The sequence below is a fragment of the Schistocerca piceifrons genome, chromosome 2 (assembly GCF_021461385.2).
Source record: "Schistocerca piceifrons isolate TAMUIC-IGC-003096 chromosome 2, iqSchPice1.1, whole genome shotgun sequence".
Lineage (NCBI taxonomy): Eukaryota > Metazoa > Arthropoda > Insecta > Orthoptera > Acrididae > Schistocerca > Schistocerca piceifrons.
The window spans coordinates 811,520,678-811,540,415 of NC_060139.1; positions in this window are offsets into that span (position 1 = coordinate 811,520,678).

A 19,738-nucleotide genomic window follows, 5' to 3' on the forward strand; every position below is an offset into this window, starting at 1 on the left:
ACATCTACGATCAACACATCTCCGGCGGAACTGGATATCTGGTAATGATTCAACTTGTAGCCCCTACTGAGCACGGGGCACAATCGTGCTGAAAGAAAATTAGAGACGTCTCTTCTTTTGTCACAGCAACGACAGCACATCGTCGTCTAATGGGAGATAATGGGCTGCTGTTAGTGTAGCCTGGACCAAGAAAGACTCAACAATACGAGAACTTCATATTCCACGCCAAACCAGTACTTTCGATGTGCCAGCTACCTTCGATGGATCCATCCAGTGAGTATTTTATTTGCTTATCTCTTCATTCACTTAGAAATTAGCTTCATCCGTCAACAATACTTCATAGAGGAAACGACGCTCTTCCGTCCAGCTTAGTATCACTCTTTCTGCTGAAGAAACCCAACAAAATGGATCGTCGTTAAATCATTTGCATTTTCTAAGGGTATCACTTACGTGTGGCCGAAATTCTCATAATTCACAGCTGTCCCCAGTTTTCTTTGAGATGAGGTGATTTCTGCGATCTGAACTCTTATTGAAAGATGCCGGAACAGCGGTTGACTTTACCAAATATGTACGTAGACGTTTTCGAGTGTCCAGCTCTCTATCTGCGACAGAGCGAGCTTCACATAGTTTCGCGAGAAGTTTTACCAGCACACTCTATGTGGTCTGTCTGAGTGGTGTTGGTTGAAATACTCTGAAACAACACGGGTGCTCCTCTGACCTGATATAGCGGCAACTTCAATACGGTCGGCTTGTGCTAACATGTGCACGATCTTTATGCAATGAATAGGAAAAAAATAGGAGAGAGATGAAACATTTTGCAATAGTCTCAGTTTGATGCCCTAGTTAACATATCAGAAATCCTCGAAACTCTAGGCTCTGGAATCCATATGGCCGCCGTAAGAATTTCTACTGTAATTTTTAAATGGATATAAACTCTCACATAATTAACGTAAAAAGACCGTTTTTGCACCAAATTACAGAGGAATAGTTGTAAAATGTTTCTATACCAATATCTTATAAGTATTTAACAGCTTTCTGTGTTATATTATTCAAACACAAGGAAAAATATTTTCAACCTTTTTTTTAAGTTTCTCCATGAATAAGTAGATAGTTATGTAACACATTCTTAGAGCTGTAAAACAATACCAATATGTTTTCCCTCCATTAATAATAAGGGAGTTATCTGTATTTATTTATCATAAGGTGTGATTATTCACTAGTCAAACTGCTCGTTAGAAATTTAAGGAGACATTTTTTAAAACCTTGCTCATGACCTGCAAATACATGTGATATTCTCAAAAGATAGTGAATCTTCTGTTTTTCTAAACATGGCACACGCCCCAACGTTTACTTTTACAAAAGTAAGTCAAGTATAGGTAGATAATATAAAACGCTGATTTGTACTAAAAATTACGTGAATGATAGGGATACATTATTTTATTGTTCTATAGTTCTGCGTACCCCAGTAAAGGAAAAACCCAAATGAAATCTCCTGAGTAGAACATAAAAATAGTCCAGCTGTCTGGTATTGAGGAAAACGAAGTTCTGTATTAAGCCTTGGTTCTAAAAGATAGGAAAATAACTCTGATCATAAGTTCTTAACACACTTCAGATAAGCACTGTCGGAGTAAAGCTCTTCAATCACTTAGAAAATAACAAAGTCTGTTCAGAGTTCACAGCGTAGTTAGTACAATGACAAAGTTCGATAGAAATTTTAAATCTGACGACACAATCCGGCAGAGAACGGATGCTATGTATTCGGGGAAGAATGTTCTATTTCCAGCGAGGCCGAACAACAGGCAGTCACAGAAATTTTATGAGATGCATTTTAACCATCATCTGTTTATTTGTCTCATTAGGCATCTACCGGTTTCGGTTATTGACCATCATCCAGGATGCAGGGTACAAGAGATTAGTTAAAAACATCCCATATTCCTTTGGAGCTGAACAATATCGAAATAGAAATATGGGGTGCTTTTAACTAATCTATTGTACCCTAAATCGTGGGCGATGGTTAATAACCGAAACCGGTAGATGCCTAATGGGACAAATAAACAGCTGATGGTTGAAATGCATCTTATAAAATACTTTACAGTTGCTGAATCTCACGTTATGAAAACATTACAAATGACAAAAATATTACGAAATCAAGAATTAGTCGTCCTGTGAGGGCCGCATCTTCTCGTAGAGGCCATGCAGCAGGATCCAGGGCCAGAAGGCCGGCTCGGATGGCGTTTCCAGCGTAACGACACCCCAGAGCGAGCTCCTGATTGTACAAATGAGATAAGTATTCGGAGCCTGTCCTGGGAAGCTCGCTCGGCGGCAAATCGGTGCCCAAGGTCTTTTCGCCGATCTAAGCACAGCCCTCGGTGCCAGGGTACATTGTCTTGCTTCCTGTCACGTGGCTGGCGTAGGAAAGAGGTCCGTGGTGTCAACATCCTCTGCGGCCGCTTTGGTCACCTTCCGTCGCGGCAGCACCCAAACATCTTCCGCAAGAAACCAGGCTGCCTCTGTATCTGGGATGTAATTTGGGTTGCAGGCTAGGTAGGCGTAAAGTCCAACCATAGCAAAAACATTCTACATTTGCGTATTCATAGAATTCTCAGTCAGAGCACTGGGACGCTCCATCCGTATCGGTCGACGCCAGCCCCGAGTACTTTGCAATACAAGTCTGTTTTCTCACTTGGAACGTCGCTCTCTAATGTTTGTGCTTCACGATACTGTTAGTGATTCCTACTTCATTTAGCTCTCACCGCTCCAAATTGGACACTGGCTTCTGTTGTACCAACCGCGAATCCCAATGTTTAGAATTAGCCTTCAGTGTAGCAGTTTAATCCTATTGCAACAAACACATGTAAATCGGTCTCTTGAGTTCCATCAGTCTCCTACAAGTGTGTATACCGTGTCCCAAAATCCGCACGTCAGGTAGGTGCCCTGTGGCAGTGTCAGGGGCTTATCCAAGCAATCACCCGCCATGACTAAAGTTTGTCTTTCTGCATTTGCTACTAACCGCCCGGAAATTGCAAACTGACCTGAATCTACATCTACATACATACTCCGCAATCCACCATACGGTGCGTGGCGGAGGGTACCTCGTACCACAACTAGCATCTTCTCTCCCTGTTCCACTCCCAAACAGAACGAGGGAAAAATGACTGCCTATATGCCTTTGAACGATCCCTAATCTCTCTTATCTTTTGTGGTGTTTCCGCGAAATATAAGTTGGCTGCAGTAAAATTGTACTGCAGTCAGCCTCAAATGCTGGTTCTCTAAACTTCCTCAGTAGCGATTCACGAAAAGAACGCCTCCTTTTCTCCAGAGACTCCCACCCGAGTTCCTGAAGCATTTCCGTAACACTCGCGTGATGATCAAACCTACCAGTAACAAATCTAGCAGCCGGCCTCTGAATTGCTTGTATGTCCTCCCTCAGTCCGACCTGATAGGGATCCCAAACGCTCGAGGAGTACTCAAGAATTGGTCGTATTACTGTTTTATAAGCGGTCTCCTTTACAGATGAACCACATCTTCCCAAAATTGTACCAATGAACCGAAGACTCTCCGCGTTCCCCACAACTACCATTACATGCTTGTCCCACTTCATATCGCTCTGCAATGTTACACCCAAATATTTAATCGACGTGACTGTGTCAAGCGCTACACTACTAATGGAGTATTGAAACATTACGAGATTCTTTTTCCTATTCACCTGCATTAATTTACATTTATCTATATTTAGAGTTAGCTGCCATTCTTTACACCAATCACAAATCCAGTCCAAGTCATCTTGTATCCTCCTACAGTCACTCAACGACGACACATTTCCGTACACCACAGCTTCATCAGCAAACAGCCGCACATTGCTATCCACCCTATCCAAAAGATCGTTTATGTAGATAGAAAACAACAGTGGACCTACCACACTTCCCTGGGGCAGTCCAGATGATACTCTCACCTCCGAAGAACACTCACCATCGAGGACAACGTACTGGGTTCTATTACTTAAGAAGTCTTCGAGCCACTCACATATTTGGGAACCAATCCCATATGCTCGTACCTTAGTTAGGAGTCTGCAGTGGGGCATCGAGTCAAACGCTTTCCGGAAGTCAAGGAATATGGCAGCCGTCTGATACCCTTCATCCATGGTTCGCAAGATATCATGTGAAAAAAGGGCGAGTTGCGTTTCGCAGGAGCGATGCTTTCTAAAGCCGTGCTGATGCATGGACAGCAACATCTCTGTCTCAAGGAAATTCATTATATTCGAACTGAGAATATGTTCGAGAATCCTGCAACAAACGATTTTAAGGATATTGGTCTGTAGTTTTGAGGATCCGTCCTTCTACCCTTCTTATATACAGGCGTCACCTGCGCTTTTTTCCAGTCGCTCGGGACTTTACGTTGGGCAAGAGATTCGCGATAAATGCAAGCTAAGTAAGGAACCAATGCGTTCTCATACGCTTCACCTATCCTAGGAAGCGATAACACTACATTAACATTCTACTGCTACCTGCTAGAATTAAAGTTATATTAGTTACTGATGCGTTATACTTTCATTTTACAAGTCCCGGATATTTATTTTTGCTCGTTGACAGCCGGCCACCTTCACCTTCCACGTTTCGTAGCTCCGAGGCGATGCCCTCGGTACCTTAACCCTGCGCATCCACTTAATGCTTTTGCAGGTAAGGTGAACTGGCTGGCAGCCACCGCCATGTTATTGTGCTTGTTCTCGACACCTGGTGTCACCAATGCTTATGTAACAGAGGCCAGCAGCGTAAAATTTGGAAGCTGAGGTAATGCACTGAACGCGTGATCGGATGCTTAAATATTCGAGCACTGAACCTTACGAAAGTTCCGTCCAACATGCAGCTGGAAAAAAGGGCGCCCATATGATTGTAGAAGAGAGTGGGGGAGCCAAGGCCTGGGTGTATGGAGTATTTTATTTTCGGAGACGAAAGATGTAAAAACTCCAGTTTCAACCCTGTCAAAAACCTGCGTAATACAGTCTTTTCAGTCCTTCTTCTCAGAGAAAAACACCTGAGTACACTATAGATTTTCCTTTCCCTGAAAGCAACAGCGGGTGGGGGGAAATGGGGGGGGGGGGTGGCCTCCGGATGTGAGCATGTCACAAAGTAATGATAGACATTGGAATGAACGCGGGGATCTGAGATCTGAAAAGTGAATCGATAATAGGCTTACGCACGTCCAGAAGGCACAGTTATGAAGTTTTATGCAACACGATACCAGAAATCACCTCCACTTAGTCATCTCCGAGTCCTTCTCTCAGTCTGGAACCGCGCGACCACTACGGTCGCAGGTTCGAATCCTGCCTCGGGGATGGATGTGTGTGATTTCCTTAGATTAGTTAGGTTTAAGTAGTTCTTAGTCCTAGGGGACTGATGACCTCAGATGTTAAGTCCCATAGTGCTCAGAGCCATTTGAACCATCTCTGCAACAAACAATCTCTCTGCTCTTTACTGCATGTTCCATGTCGCTGGCTGTGATGTCCGCACCATGTAGCTCTTTCTTGCGTGTGAAACCTCTCACCTTCGTCGCTGCCGCCCCTCTTGCTGATTGCTCCGCGCATCTCATCGTAGCGTGTGAAGTCACTATCGTTTACATGGCTGTTACTTCTGCTCTGCGCCAGTACTTCTTGCGTGGGACGACACTCCTGCTTGAATAACTGTTACTCCATTTGTTGTCTACTGAGTGTCTTGCTGCAGTCGCTCTCTTGACGTTTTCTGAACCATCTGCACAATAATGTCTGTAATTTTGATTCTGATATTATATCCTTGCTGCCTCTCGACTATTGTACCTTCTTTAGAGTTCTTGGCCCTGATTGTTGTCTTGCGTATATGCGCACTTCGAGATACGCTCTTCTACCTTTTTCGTATTATCCTGTTGAAATTTTATCCTCAAATCTTCGTCTTCTTCAGATCTCGTAGTATCTCCTTTTGTTTGATCTTCTGTTTCGCCTTCAGTATACATTCCTTGTTCGTTGTTTTCATAGATATACGACTAATCGTGCATGCCGTTAATGCGTTGCTCTGAAGCTCTATTATTGTTTCTTGGCTTCTGCGCATTCGACTTTCCTCTTAAAACTGTCCACGTTATTCACGGCCCTTCACCAACTAATTCTTGCCTACAGACTTTGTTCCTAGCTGCTTTACTGCAATTCTTTAACCACAACTTCAGTGGCTGTTTCCAATTCGCTTCTCTCTTATCAACACAAATAGAAAATAAACTAACGCCTTCTCTGCTCTGCCTCGTTGCACCGTTCACTCGCCTTCGCTTAGAAAGAAAACGCGGCATAAGTTTTCACACACCCACTTATACCATGTAGCTGAATATACAGGCACAATTATAAAGTAAGATAAAGTACTGTATTGTCAATAGATCTAAAACTTATTTCAGTAGGAAGCAGATAATGTCATCAAAAAAATCTGTCAGTTACGACCAAATTTAAAGCTTCTAATGTAGTGATAGCACGGGTGTTGTTATATGGGACAGAAACGTTAAGCACCACAAGAAAGATGAATAGAACCTGCTGATCTTTGAACCAAAAATCATGACAAAAAATCTTTGAAACAATCTGCGAAGAGAACTCATGGAGACGTAGAAAGAACCAGAAACTGTACGACCTAATGAAACAACCGAACATTGAGCAGAAAGTGAAAAGCCGCACGGGATTAGCCGAGCGGTCTTGGGCGCTGCAGTCATGGACTGTGTGGCTGGTCCCGGCGGAGGTTCGAGTCCTCCCTCGGGCATGGGTGTGGGTGTTTGTCCTTAGAATAATGTAGGTTAAGTAGTGTGTAAGCTTAGGGACTGATGACCTTCGCAGTTAAGTCCCTTAAGATTTCACACACATTTGAACATTTTGAACAGTTAAGTCCCGTAAGATTTCACACACATTTGAACATTTTTAGAAAATGAGAACGCCGAGAATAAGGCTGGCAGTGCACATTGCAAGAAGGCGAGGAACGTGCCGGGCTAATGGGAAAACCTGATGGAACTCGTCCAATTCAAAGTCCAGAGGAGCAATGGATGAACTGCAGAAGGACCAGTGCGCTTGCTTAGCTGGGTGATTACGTGCTTACCTCCCATGCAACCAGGCCCGCGTTCGATTCCCGGCCGGGTTGGATATTTTCTCCGCTCGTGTTGTATTGTCCTCATCATCATTTCATCATCATCACCGGCACGCAAGTCGCCCATTGTGGCGTCGACTGGAATAAGACTTGCACTCGGAGGCCGAACCTCCCTCTCCGGGCCAACGATGCCACACGCTAATTTTACTTTATTTATCTATTTTTGAAGGAGGACCTTCAGCAGTTGGATGGCCTTGAAATCTGGATCCAAAATGCACAATATCACCATTTATGAAGGAACATTGTAAGGTCGGCGCATGATCTTCAGGGTCCGTGGTGGCCGATAAGTTATGTTATGTTATGTTACATACTAAACTAAGGGGAATAGAAACAATCCTGCACAAGGAACATCCACAACTGAGTTGAAGACACGGCTTTAGTTGTACGGTTCTTTTTATTTTTCAGTACTTAAAGCACTGCCGGTTTCGGGCTTCTACATGCCCATCAGCAGATGTGATACTCAGTCCCCTAGAACTTAGAACTACTTAAACTTAACTAACCGAAGGACATCACACAACACCCAGTCATCACGAGGCAGAGAAAATCCCTGACCCCGCCGGGAATCGAACCCGGGAACCCGGGCGCTAGGAGAGGTAAAACCTAAGTCAATGTCATGTGACAACAGTACTGCAGACGACTGCATAAGGAAAAGAAATCTTCAATGAACACCAGGACACTTACACTATGTGTTGTGACCCTAAGCACCGTGATGAACGAATACAGGACGCGGTGTACCACCAGAGAGCGCAGAACTCTGAGTAGCATACACGAAGACGCGAAGAACAACGCAGGACCAACTAGCCGGGCCTTCCACAATTTGAATTAGTGATTTACATTCAAAGGAAAAAAAAGTCATTACAAGAAAGTTACATGAAAAGCGTTAAAAGTACACTATGACTGGTAAACGAACACATTGAATTGAAGTAAAACTAAGTGGAAGCCGGCGACGTAAGTTTATGTATAAACCTTAAAACACAATGAATTATTTTCACCTTTTCATGAGTGGCATGTAAGTTTTTAATTTAATGGGGACCCATATGGCGACTTGGAATAACGTGCCACAGTCCTGTGTTAAAACAACATACACATGTGCCGCTCCTATTAAAAAGCATCACGACATTAAACAAAATGAAAGGTAGCAACAGCTTTACGTCCCACGCTAATTAACAGCTAGCAGCAATAGCATTAAAAGGACACATTTAAAAAAGGAGCATTTCAAAAACTGCTAACTAAATGCCAGCGACTCAACGAGGCTCTCGTAACATAAAACAGTCGTCCGGTGTCCCTTTGCCAATGACTTACGTTTTACTGCACCTAGTCCGACCGCTGTTTTTTCTAAGACGTTATATGGAACTTCTTTTTTTGCTTTTTCATATGTACTACCGCATGTAAAAATTATTATTAGCTTCAGTCTCTTATTTTCAGTATCACACCTGATGACGGGCGTGTAAGAGCCCGAAACCGGCCGTGCTTTCAGTGTTGAAAAATAAAAAGAACCTTACAACTAACGCCGTATCTTAACCTCTCCTAAGGGGAATAGATCAAATTCTAACAGAGCCAGCAACTATTGATGTTTCCAGAATGATATCAGCGCACACTCCTCTGCAGAGTGAAAAATCTCATTCTGGAAACATCCCCGAGGCTGTGGCTAAGCCCTGTCTCCGCAATATCCTTTCTTTCAGGAGTGCTAATTCTGCAAGGTTCGCAGGAGAGCTTCTCTAAAGTTTGGAAGGTAGGAGGCGAGGTACTGGCAGAAGTAAAGCTGTGAGGACGCGGCATGAGTCGTACTTTGGTAGCTCAGACGCCGGCACGGTAGCTCAGCGTGTTCGGTCAGAGAGCCGGTTAGCCTCTGTAATAAAAAAAATAAGCGGAAGGATCATCCACCGAACCTGAACAGGATGTCTTGCGACGTCCGCAACGACCAAACACAACGATCAGTAACACAAAAAAAAAAGTGGTAGAACATTTGCCCGCGAAGGGCAAAGGTCCCGAGCTCGAGTCTCGGTCTGGCACACAGTTTTAATCTGCCAGGAATTATCTTTAAAATCTTGTTCTTCTGACATCTTGATTTCTTCTTTCTTGATGATCCATGTCTATTCTGGCTTACTTTCTGTTATCTGTTCTTCTCTTGTCCTTCCCAACAGGCCCTCTTCTTCGAACCCCCGATATTTCCTCGTGAAATTCAATGACTCTCTATAACAATGACGCCACCGGCTATCTCTGGCGATATTTTCTTTCTGCTGATGGATAAGCTACCTAGCTACCTAAAACTGCTTCTCACCCTCTGAAAACTTCAAGTCTCCTGTCTTTACGTCATCAGCTCTTCAATACCACAAAATACAACTTTTCTTCATTAAATATGTGGGATCTTGCCCATTCGTCTCGTATAGGGTGCCTAAAGGATGCTACGTTCTCGGAATGCTTTGCTACAGACAATGTCCAAACAAGCAATGGATATGCATCAGTAATAACTTATCTGCGAGTGCTGTTCTACAACTTTGCAGATACTGTCCGCTCGAGGCTGACAGGAGCGAAGCTGATATTCTCTTCCGTTAGAGGGCGCTCCTGTCGTCGTGCGGTCCTTTTCAGCAGCTTATTGGCTGACGTCGTCTCACCGCCTTCTTTGCTCTTCCGATCTTTGTCTTCGTGCCGGCGCTTGTCAATACGTCAGAACAAAATACAACTTGCATTCCACAAAATTCAATCCGTTTCTCCACTAACGAACTTCCATAACTTCACTATTCTGGGTTAAATCTGACTTTGGAACAGGAAGGGATGAATTTTGCTACCACAAAAATCTTTGGTCATTTACCAAATAGCATTAAAAGTCTGACAGATAAACAACCAGCATTTAAAAACGAATAAAAAGAATTTCTGAATGACAACTCCTTCCAACCAATAGATGAATTTTTGGATACGAAATAATAATTGTAAAACAAAAAAAGATTATACTACGTAAATAAATCTTACGTTAAACTAACACTTTCCACATCATTATGAGTGTCGTATTGATGATTTATGGAACAAGTGATAATGTAATGAAATGTAACCTCTCTGTCCATCTTTCTATTACCGACTCCCTCAGTCAACTGTCTCTCTGCTCGACTCAAATTACAAAGACAATTTTTAAGCTACTGGGCCATAACACTTCGTTTTCACACCAATATTACATAGAATTTTTATGAACTTGAAATGAAACTCAGTGAACATAGATTTACGTGTAACATTAAATTTATTAAATTTTTTGTTTCAATTTCTAAGATTTGTATCGATAAAACATTTAACTTTTATTATTAAAATCGTGAACCATTAGTAAAAGATATTATACAAACTTGCAATGGAGAAAAATCTCCATCACACCAACTGCTTTCTAACAATACTTCACCACTGTAAGTTTTTACTGTAACCTAGATACGTCTGACAGAGTTTACTAGACACTTCAAAACTATTTCACATCGGAAACTGTGAAATAGTGAAAAGGGCAGATTAATCCAACATACGAAAACCAGTCCCACAGATTGTCTTTCTTTGAGCTAGAATTGAAAAACAGTTTTAATGTACATGTGAAAACCAAAAGTAGAAAAATTCAGTCCCTTGACGCTCTACAAAATTAATGCCAGTACTATAATATATTTTGCGATGTATTAACACATATACAAAATTTCTTTGTTATCATGAGGGCATTTACTCATATATTGTCTCTTTATTTATAATCTCAGCTCCGGCCGAGGTGGCCGAGCGGATCTAGGCGCTACAGTCTGGAACCGCGCGACCGCTACGGTCGCAGGTTCGAATCCTGCCTCGGGCATGGATGTGTGTGATGTTCTTAGGTTAGTTAGGTTTAAGTAGTTCTAAGTTCTAGGGGACTGATGACCTCAGAAGTTAAGTCCCATAGTGCTCAGAGCCCTTTGAACCATTTTTATAATCTCAACCTTATTCAATAAACGTCTAATATCTTACAGAATTTATTAGGTTCAAAAATGGTTCAAATGGCTCTGACCACTATGGGACTTAACAACGGAGGTCATCATTCCCCTTAGAACTACTTAAACCTAACTAACCCAAGGACATCTCACACATCCATGGCCGAGGCAGGATTCGAACCTGAGACCGTAGCAGTCGCGCGGTTCCAGACTGAAGCGCCTAGAAACACTCGGCCACTCCGGCCGGCAATTTATTAGGTATACAATGATTCTCCAGCTGAAACGTATACAACAATTTTATAAAAGTATTTGTCACCACAAGCTTGATGTCATAGGATCTGCATTACACAAATAAGCGACACGGACGTGTTTTTCGTGACTACACTACCAAATTTTTCGTTATCCTTTGCTTCAGTGTTACTCTATACTATAGTTGCAAAACAAATCTACAAATTCCTTAGATGCCATCCTTCTGCTTATTTATCCACTACTTTCAGAGCTCTTTTTCTGCCTGTGAGATTGTCAACCCATGTAGGTAAAAGCACCCCAATACCGCATAACATTCCTGAAATGTCTCTCTTTGGACTTCTATACTGAACGACATTCCTATCGTTCTGCAGGTTTATTGTTGTGAAACTATTTGTTTCGTATACTTTTTGTTGTGCCATCGCAGACAAATATAAAAACACGCACAGCCAGCTAAAAGGCTTGTGTGCCTCTGCATGGTGGAATACTTGAGAACCCTTGTAAACCCACTCCGGAGACAACAACGATACGAGCAGTAAAAGCTGATGTCCCCTTTGCCTTGTGACCATAGTGGTGTACTCCCCTCTGCCGGACAACTCGTAAAAGCGAAGACTTATTGTTAGTCTCCAGGCAACCGCATCGCTTTGATGTCCCACAGAAACAAAACTGTGCGCTCATGTCAATACACCTGATATCGTGACGAAAGAATTTCCACACTTCTTGTACTATTCCTTTATTTGCTGTAGGGTGGTTCCTACTGCTAATCTCTGTTAATACGCGTATCTCAGAGTTCGTGACAATAAAGAGACAATAAGCAGCAGACCTTTGATACGAAGTTGAAAGAGGAATTAAGTAATATCACTTGGTTATCAGAAGTGAGATGAAAAAAATGAAGACAGAAAAGAATAAAAATCAGGTTAAATGTTTTACTACAGAAAAGTAGGTTAAAAGAATACACCATGGAGTGTATTCAACTATAGGCTTTGCTAAGAACAAGATTAAAGTTATTGATGGGCTGTCAGAGAGAAAGGCAAGACTTCTAAAAATTAACGAACTAGATTATATTTAAATCATCCATTTCTAGACATAGACATGCTCACATTCTGATACGGAAGTAAAATAGCTCTAGAAAGAGTCAGAGAAACTGTTACATTACAGAAAAACCCATAAAAGATGGTAATGTGGAATTTCAAAGTGAAAGGAGGACAATAATAATAAGTATGATCTATCAGTGGGAAACTTCGTATGCAAAACTAGAGATTAATACGAGGGCTACTCGGAAAGTGTGTTCTGATCGGTCGCGAAATGGAAACCACTATGAAAATCAAAAACGTTTTATTTGCAATAGTGAACTACACCTCACAGTTACTTCTCTACATAGTCGCCGCTCCGACTTAGACATTTGCCTTAGAATTGTACCAACTTTCCAATACCCTCGTCATAGAAGGCGCCGCCTGTGCTTTCCGCCAATTCCTTACGCTCGTCTACAGCTCGTTGTCTGTGCCAAAATGTTGTCTTCATAGCCAGCGGTTCATGTGAGCACAGATGAAACTTAGGACCAGCCAGTTACGGGCTGTGTTGTGGACGATCAAACACTTACCTTAGAAAACGCTGCAGAAGCATCTTCATTGCCCCCTGCAGACTGCGACCGAGAATTGCAATGAAAAACGAAACGCATGACAGTTACGTTGTGTGGGCTGCACGACATCAGGCGAAGTCTCTGACCAGGCCCTCATACTTGACGGGAGACACTATTTTCTACGCGCCTTTACGTGTTCACTGTGCGCTTAGAACCGAAAATAGCCAAGTGCCGCGATCGACGGGCATACTAGAGACACTATCCAACACATCTGTGCAAAACCTTATCACATTTTCACAGTGGTTTCCATTTCGCGACTGTCGGAACTTACTTTCGGAATAGCCCTCGTGTGTTTGTACTAAAACAATAAAGAAATTTTATACGAACTGATCTTGCTATAACGTCCACTCTACGACGGTGGAAAACAGTATGGCTACCTGCCTTTCATCAGGTAAAAAGATTGTGGGCCGTTGGGTCATGCGGTTTATAGGAAGCCTATTGCACCGATTTGTAGATCCATGTCGACAGTATCCCTCATCTGGCCCAACGTGGTAGAGTACGTCATATCTTAGTGTACAGGGCCCACCCATAATGGACTCTAAAAGCCTGCTAGCTTAAGTGTCTCAGCTAAAGTGTACGTTTCGTCCGCATAAGTACTGTGGGGTAGGAGACAGATAGGACGCTCTTTGGGGTAGGAGTGCGGAGGGCGCGCATGGTAGCTTCGTACAGGAAACATCTCTAACATTATTGGTCTTGTCTTGAGAAAAAATGGTGTCAAGTATGTTTCCGACGTTCTTCCAGGGTCAGGACTATTCTAGACTCTTTGAAAAATGATCCGGTTCTACACAAGGCAACTATCTCTCAAATACTTTGCTGGTACGCCTCCGAGTACATTCATTGCGTCATTAGGCCGTTTGGAAACCGTTGCATGGTACAAAATAACTACATACGCTTGGAACAGCCAAGCAAATTGACGATTGCGGAACACTGTCTCATTACCACTCACCATGTGAAATAAAATGACACAAAGATTTTGGCCTACAGTTCCCACTAAAGGGACAGTGTTACCCCCGTCGAAGTGTAACACCATAGCTTAGACACTGCATACTTTTGTTGATTCATTTAGCTTTCTATTTTGTTCAACATCCCATCGTTGAACTTCTGTAATTAGTGTACGATTAATTCGATACTGTAATGAAGTGTAATCTCTGTAAGATGCACAATATGAGCAAATGATCTTTTGTCTTCCTCATATAATCTCTTTGGTTACCTTTAAAATTAAATAATTTTATTTAAATAATTTTGTTTAGAACTACCTATATGTGCAAATGATATGTTTTGTTTAAAATGATTGTTTGCTGTTATGTAAACTGCTGACCTTCACTTAGGATTCTTAATTATGTGCAAAAGGTGTTGTCGTTCCCCTCGGGAACGGAACTGTGTAGCGTGCGCAAATTATGGTTGGCCTAGGTAGAAAAGGTGGAACCAAGAGTCAGTCGGGGATGAGCTACCAAACTGTGAACTGCCCATGTAAAAGTTGTATATTGTGCTGGTTCCGAGAGAGGCTTTTCCTGACGCTTTCCAATGCCTCGGATGGATGGATGGAGAACTGGAATTTTTCTGAAATTGGTATCTATCGTCGCCACCAAGAAATGACAGATTCCGGCAATTCTACCTGCAAATCCACCTACCAACATGCAATTGCCACCACATCGCGCAATCACTGTTAATGGAACACTATAGTAATGTACAGTGAAGGATCAGCTCATTGGATGTTTAGTGTACTCAAAGACAAGGTAAAATTTAACTGAATTCTTGTACCTACCGTGATTTATCCTCAGTCACATATCCACTTAGGGTCCCTCCCATGCTAAAGTGCTTACCGAGTGTCCTTTATTGAAAGGAAGTTAAAGTTAATGTGGCAAGAGAGTGAGCTAAAGTACATGATGCTTGCAGAAAATAATTTTTCTGTTAAAGCTGCTTATTAATATACTGTTGCCAATTTCAATATTAAAAGTTCTTAAAATTGAGAATGGTAAAGTTTTGCTTAGTAAATGATCACATTGCTGCTTGTTGCATATCGCCAAAGGTGAGTCAGTTTCTTACAGATATGTCAAGTTGTGTTTTACTGCAGTAAGAGTTGAGAACTAATACCTTGTTTCTTTAGTGTATTGAAAGTGTGTTTAGTATTCTTGCTACAGTGGTCAAGATTAAGGGCCTCCCCTCCACTGACAATAGTTCAAATGCACAAAGATACTTAATTATAGCAAGTTTCAATTACTCTTCCTATTCAAGTGAACTTCTGTACAATATTGGGCTCCCCTTGTATATTAAAAGTACATATTAATGTTGTAACAGGATCTATAGTTTATCTATTGTGCTCATGCTAAATAACAATTAATAGAAAGACCACTATCTATGAAAACAGTAACTTCTTTTATTCAAAATTCAGTGAGAAATTTTTTGTTAGTGAATTCCAATTAACTGTCATTCTAAATGGAATAGTATTTACTTGAGAGAGACTTTACCTGTGATCAGTTCATAATTTAGAAGTGAACTTTTACAATTTTTGTCAGCTAAGAAAATGTGTGAAAAGTAATACTGAACCTATGTCCAATTTATGATTACACAGTGAATATTAATAGTAATTTTATAAAGGCCTTTCAGTTTGAATAAGCCCCGAAAGTAATAGTGTGTATTGTTATCTGTTATACTTATGCAAATAGTTTGTTCTGCTCTGTCAGTTCCAATCTTACCGTGAACATATGCAGGTGTCAGAGTTCACTGCACTCGCGTGTGTCAAAGTATAAGTTGTGTTTGTCCGTTAAAGTTACTTATACTTATATTCTCGAACAAGAATGTCAATCATTCTCTTGCCTAATTAGGCTGGCGACAGTTTTGCTTATTCTTTGAACAGTGTAGATAGGTAAAAATATTGTTTGTTACTGTTTAAAAAGTTACGTAATTCTGACTTTTACTTCCGATAAGCCACCTCCCTTAGGTATAACACGGTCAATATAACAAAATTCCGCTCAGAGGGTAACACTGCTCTGTTGCTTTATACGATAATTACTCTAACAAAATATTTTCATTTAACAAACTGCCTCCAGCTTTGAGGTTATGGTATAGCAATAGCAAACGGAAGCGTTATACGTGGCTTTTCTGTGACAGGACTACTTGTTCTGTTGTGGCATAGTACGTAAACCAAATTTGGTATTTCATAGCACAAGCAGTTGTAGTCTTATAAAGCATGTTTCCGACGTTCTTCCAGGGTCATGACTGTTCTAGACTCTTTGAAAAATGATCCGGGTCTGCACAAGGCAACTATCTCTCAAATACTTCGCTGTTACGCCTCCGAGTACATTGACTGCGTCATTAGGCCGGTTGAAAACCGTTGCATGGTATATAATAACTACATACGCTTCGAACAGTCAAGCAATTTGACGATTGGGGACACTGTCTCGATACCAGTCACCATGTGATATAAAATGACACAAAGATTTTGGCCTACAGTTCCCACTAAAGGGACAGTGTTACCCCCGTCCGCTTGTAAACGAGGTTCGATGGTTTTGTGGTAATGCTGTAAGGATTTCTGCTCTTTTTCTTGTGGACATTATCGAAACAAAATGTGCACCCCTTTTTGGTCTGCTATCGACATGGGGTGAAATAGGATTCATTCTCCTTTCAAGGAGATGGTGCTGGGGCATTGTCTACACTTTTTGAGGACTTGAGAAATAATGATGACAACTTTTTCAACTATTTTTGGATGAGTGCGCAAACTTTTGGTGATCTACGTGCAAGAATAAAGGTTTCAACCTAAAGCCAACCTAAACATACACTGAAGAGCCAGAGAAACTGGTACTCCTGCCTAATATCGTGTGGGTCCCCCGAGAGCACCCAAAAGTGCCGCAACATGACGTGGCATGGACTCGACTAATATAAGAAGTCGTGTTGGAGCATACTGACACCACGAATCCCGCAGGACTGTTCTTAAATCCGTAAGAGTACGAGGGGGTGGAGGTCACTTCTGAACAACCTGTTGCAAGGCATCCCAGATATGCCGAATGATGTTCATGTCTGGGGAGTTTGGTGGACAGCGGAAGTTTTTAAACTCAGAAGAGTGTTCCCGAAGCCACTCTGTAGCAATTCTGGATGTATGGGGTGTCGCATTGTCCTGCTCGAATTATCCAAGTCCGTCGGAATGCACAATGGACAAGGGTTGAATCATGATAGACAGCCACACTTGCATTTACTGACGCTATTAACTTTTTTTTTAAACTTCGGAAACGATTCTGAATACCCTCGGCTGGAATTCTACTACTGTATCATCGTCAAAGCCGTAACGATGGAATTATCGCATTTAAAAACGACAGACGTGTGCCGATCTGGCTTTTGCTTCATTGTGCGAATTATTTCAGCTGTGTCTGGTTTTCTTTTTTCGTTTTACGTAGTGGTGGTTTCTAAAGTGTTCCAACATATTCCCTGAGTGTTCCGCTTGTAGTGCGAAGATGTACGTCTTTCATGCCGTTTTCAAAATATGTGGTGGACGGTAGAGAATCGTCTTGAAAGCTGTCACCAGTGGGAGGTTGCCCCATAATATTCTTCCAAAATATTCTACCCCTTTGCTGAAAATTAAGTTCTGGCTGAATGTTTTACACTTCCAACCGATTGTTTTGCAGTCTTTTGCTTCCTCTCATTCTTTTGAAATGAGTCTCGAATATTCGTCTACTTCTTCATCGATCGCTCTTGCTCGTGATTGGTGTGTTTTGTTTTGAGTCAATGACGTAAGAGTACTATAACACAACCTGCATATGTTGTCTGTTGCATAAGGTTAGATAAATTTCATTCTGTATTGATTTGGAACGTTTCTTTCAGATTATGGCTAGATGTTGTACATTTACAGATCTTTGCAACAGTTACATACTCTTTTTTTTTTTCCTTTTCGCCCATCTCTTCAAAGCCATCGCTTAATTCTTTGAGTACCACTATACAAATATTTCTTGTAAGTGTTGCGTCCCTATAAAAATCCAGAGTTTTGTCCCATGAAATGGATCGATCATATACGTCCATCTCTAGTTCCGTAATAAAGACAGATAACAACAAGTTTAATTCAGCTGGATGTGAACGCCAACAACTCACCACAGCCGCCACTGCGTTGGTCGGCTGGTTTGCCGTCGCCATCAGCCGGCCGTGCGATTGGGGGCTGCCGGCTTTCCACAGCAGCACCAAGGCAGTTGTGTGCCGTTTAGCCGGCGCCGGGAAAGTGTGAAATGTCTCATTTAAGTGCGGCTACTCAGAGAGGTCCAGTGTGGACCGTAATTATCGCGTGCACGAAACTGGGTAGATATGCTAATGCGGAAGAGATGACGCTAGAAAAAATTAGTTCCAGTTTTTGCCACCAGGTGCAAATCTGGCGCTGTAAATGCAAGAAGGACGTATAGAAATGTTTCTATATGTAATGGATTAGGAACCGGACGTGGAAAAGGTCAAACAAGTAAGAAAGGCATAGTGTTGATTTTATTACGAACCACTGCTTACACAATTTGTTAGACACATGCACAGGAGATGTCGATGAGGTGCTGCATCCGTAAAACGACGCGATTCAAATGTTGCTCGCAGCACTTCCGGTGGGATATGAGCAGTATGTTTCTGTATACTGGCCTTCAGTTTACCTGGAGACCGAATGTGTCCCTGGTAAACGCAGAGCCGAAAGTCACATGGATTTAGATCAGCTGATCTAGCAGTCTGCAGGTGATGAAGGAAAGCCGAGCGGTTCTAGGCGCTTCAGTCTGGAACCGCGCGACCGCTATGGTCGCAGGTTCGAATCCTGCATCGGGCATGGATGTGTGTGATGTCCTTAGGTTGTTAGGTTTAAGTAGTTCTAAGTCTAGGGGACTGATGACCTCAGATGTTAAGTCTCATAGTGCTTAAAGGCATTTGAACCATTTTGTTCCTGCACGCCATGTTCTTGGAAAACCTCTTGAGATAACACAGGGCTAGTGACAGAGGTTTCCACACAGTTGCGCTATTCCAAGGCCGGAATGACATGCTGTACAAAGTCTCGGTGACGTTCAGACGTCACGGTGTACATGACAGGCCCAATGGGTGTATTTTCATAGAAGACGAACGGACCCGGCGGAGGTTCGAGTCCTCTCTCGGGCATGGGTGTGCGGGTTTGTCCTTAGGATAATTTAGGTTAAGTAGTGTGTAAGATTAGGGACTGATGATCTTAGCAGTTAACTCCCATAAGATTTCATACACATTTGAACACATTTTGAACGAACGGACCGAGAGTAAAGATGTTTGTGTATCCACACTACGCAGTCACATTTAGAGAGTCCAAAGGCTCTTCGCGTACAACACGCAGTTGAACAGTACCCCGAATTCGGCAGTTCTGTGTATTCACTGCACCCTGTAATGTAAAATGTGCCTCGTCACTCCATAGAATTTTGCCCGGCCTAATGTTATCGACTTGGATCCGTTCCAGAAACCGAAGAACAAATTCAGAAGTTTGCTGCAGATTGCGAGGTTTCAGTTGTTGCTCCATCTGGATGTTGTACGGATACCAGCGTAAAATAGACCTAAAACTTTGCATCTGTTGGCCGCAATTCTCGTGACACTGTGCGTGTACAAACACTACCCGGGGCACATGCTATGTGGTCAGTTGAGGCAACAGCAACCTCTTCAATAACTTCCACCGGGATAAGAAGCCTTCCCCTTTCAGATGCGACACCAAGCTCATCCGTGTTTTCGATTTTCATTATCATCTTCTTTAAACCATTTAATGATGGTTCAAATGGCTCTGAGCACTATGGGACTTAACATCTTAGGTCATCAGTCCCCCAGAACTT